Source organism: Lolium perenne, chromosome 4 (genome assembly GCF_019359855.2).
Source record: "Lolium perenne isolate Kyuss_39 chromosome 4, Kyuss_2.0, whole genome shotgun sequence".
NCBI classification, from domain to species: domain Eukaryota; kingdom Viridiplantae; phylum Streptophyta; class Magnoliopsida; order Poales; family Poaceae; genus Lolium; species Lolium perenne.
In genome coordinates this window covers 386,716,258-386,719,673 of record NC_067247.2, presented here as the reverse complement: position 1 = coordinate 386,719,673, position 3,416 = coordinate 386,716,258, and positions in this window count along the sequence as shown.

The following is a 3,416-nucleotide window of genomic DNA, read 5'->3' as shown; positions in this document are numbered from 1 at the left end:
AATCCAGAAGCTACGGGTCGTGTCTCCCTTTGGGGAATAGAACTTTCCCCTCGGGACATCACGTATAAAAAAAGAAAAGCAATCAAGTCGCAAGTTCTGCCGGACTTCATCGCAGAGTGGATGGAGTTGCAAAACACAGGACCTCCAGACTTGTCGAGAACCTGGACCATGAACTTTGATGGGTCCAAAAGACTAGAAGGAGCTGGCGCAGGAGTAGTACTCATATCCCCTGAAGGCGACAAGTTGAAGTACATCCTTCGGATGACGTTCCCTAACGCATCTAACAATGAAGCAGAATATGAAGCTCTCATACACGGGATGAAGATGGCGAAAGCTTGCGATGCAACTCGATTAAAAATCTTTGGCGACTCACAATTGGTGGCTCGGCAAGTCATGAACCAATGTGACGCAGTCAATGATAGCATGATGGCATACAAGGAGGTATACAACGAGCTCGAAAAGTTGTTTGATGGATACGAAGTAAATCATATTAGCAGATTGAGCAACGACGAAGCCGACGTTCTTGCAAACATCGGGTCGCAATGCCTTGCAGTTCCGCCAGGTGTATTTTGGGAAGAGATAACAGAGAGATCTACAAAATCGACAAAATCAAAAAAGAAGGAGAAGAAACCCTCGGGGGCTACCAAGGAAGAGCAAGAGGAAGAAGAAGATCAGGACCTGGTCATGGTGATACAGATACCATGGATGCAGACGTACATATCGTACATCCTCAGGAAAGAAATACCCGATGATCCAGTTGAGGCAAGGCGAGTAATTCGACGCTCCAAAGCTTTCACGGTGATCAAAGGAGAATTGTACAAGCGAAGTATTTCAGGCGTCCTGCAAAGGTGTGTCACACCCGAAGAAGGAAGAATAATTCTGAAGGATGTACACGAAGGAATATGTGGCCACCACGCAAGTAGTCGAGCTATTGCAGCCAAGGTTTTTCGGGCAGGATTCTACTGGTTGACAGCAATCGAGGACGCCAAGGAAATAGTAAGAACTTGTGACGCGTGTCAAAGGTTTGCCGCAAAACCTCACTCTCCAGCAGCAGAATTAACACCAATACCATTGTCGTGGCCCTTTGCCCAATGGGGACTTGATATGGTGGGCAAGTTACACAAATCCTGGCCAGGAGGAAAGGAGTACATGCTAGTAGCTGTCGACAAATTTACAAAGTGGATAGAAGCGAAGCCGATAAATTCACCAGATGGAGCATCTGCAGTAAAATTCATAAAAGGCCTCGTCTTCAGATTTGGAGTGCCCCACAAAGATCGTCTGAGACAATGGCAGTAACTTCACATCCCACGAGTTTAAAGATTATTGCGAAGAAGTGGGTATCAAGTTACACTTTGCGTCGATTGCGCACCCGCACCAACGGCCAAGTCGAGAAAGCTAATGGAATCATCTGCAACGGCATTAAGAAACGCTTATTAGCGCCACTGGAGAAAGCTCGACACACCTGGCCAGAGGAGCTGCCCAGTGTATTATGGAGCATACGAACAACACCAAACACAGCAACACAGGAAACTCCGTTCTTCTTGGTTCATGGAGCAGAAGCAGTATTACCAATCGAGATAGAGCACGACTCTCCACGAGTCGTAGAATATGACGAAGAGGTGTCGAGAAAAGCGCTAGAAGATGACGTCGATGCACTTGATGAAGCTAGAGATGAAGTACTGTCTCGGGTAACCAAATACCAACAGGACTTGAAGAATTATCACAGTCGACGTTTGCGGCCAAGATCCTTTCAGGTGGGAGACCTAGTTCTTCGGCTCACGCAAAAAAGTCATGAAAAACTCGAGTCACCATGGCTAGGCCCCTACATTGTCACGGAAGTAATCGGAGGAGGAGCATACAGGATAAAGGACAAGAAGACAGGGGTGGAGGAGCAAAACCCCTGGAACGTGGCGCAACTCAGGCGGTTCTATGCCTAGAGTTGAAATATAGTCCTTGTAAAACTTCAATGTACTAAAACGCCCGCGAGTTTTCAGACGCACTCTTTTCCTTTTTCGGGGCACCGAGTGGGGCCGGGAAAGGTTTTTAATGAGGCGGGCTCACGGTGCTGCAATATAATAAAGATAGTGTCAATATAACTTTTCTTTATCGACATGCTCAAAGTCTCTGACCCGACGAATTTCAATATAGTTCCTCGAAAAAGAAAAGCCTTACCTTGGTATTAAAATACCTCGTAAGTCAATCAAAATACAAAATAGTACTCAACAAAGAAGCTCGGGGGCTGATATTCGCCATAAATACATATTAAATAAATGCCTTGGTTCAAAACCTCGCAATATACAAATATAGTAAATAGCCACCGAAACACTCGGGGGCTAGACAAATATAGAAATATGATGATTGTTTCACAATATAATCACAATCATGGGTTACAAAGAAGAGTTATCTACCAAAGGAAAATAATTTGTCATGATTCAATATGTCATCAAGGGTAATTCTGTTTTCTTCAGGAGCAGCGCCAAGAAAATCAGCATAATGACCATCTGCAAAAAAGTCGGCATCCATCCGAAGAAGGTCTTCAATCATTTCTTCGGCTATAGGCGAAACTTTCGTGTTAATTCGGTCGACACCAACTCTTCGGCGCTTTACCTTCTCATGAACTTTCGCAACAACTTGGGTCAGGTCAAGATTTGAGTGACAGATCTGAAGCATGATAAGAGCAAATCTGGCGCCAGCTATCAGTTGAGCTCTGACAAAATCATGGATCCTTTGGGCATCCTTGAATTTCTCCATTAACTCGGGAAGAGTTTTTGGTTGAACGTTCCGAGGAAACATGGAGTTATAAACCATAGACAGGGTCTTGGTACAGAAGTCAAGGAAGTCGCGAGTTTGAGAGGCGCGATCCTGAAATCTGACAATCTGGCGGGTCCTCTCCGGAGTAGCCCAAAACAGAGAACCATGATCAAGGGAAAGGTTAACAAGGAGGTTCGTCCTAGTATTTACCCTTTCTTCTTCGGCAACAGCATCAGTAAAGGAACCTATTAAAAACAATGGAGCAGAAAACTTTAAGAGACGTAGCATGAAGACGGAAGATATTGAGGATGAAACAAGCATACCCGACATATCCGCACTGGCTTCATTCATTAACTCGAGCATGAAATTTTCTCGAGTAGTCGCCTTTTCAGCCTCGAAAGCAGCAATTTCCTTAGCAGCCACGGCCTCGCGAGCTTGTTGAAGTGCAATTTTGTCGGCTTCAGTTGACTTACGAGATTTTTCCATCATCACAAGTGTTTGCTTCTTTGCATACTGAAGTTGTTGCCGAAGTTCGTCCAATTCTCGCGGCAATGAATCTTCGACAGGTGTAGCATCAGCAAGAGTTCTCTTTGAGCGAGAAGAAGAAGGTGAAACATTGGAAGGAGCGGAAGATGGAGTATAGTTATCAAATACCAACTGAAATT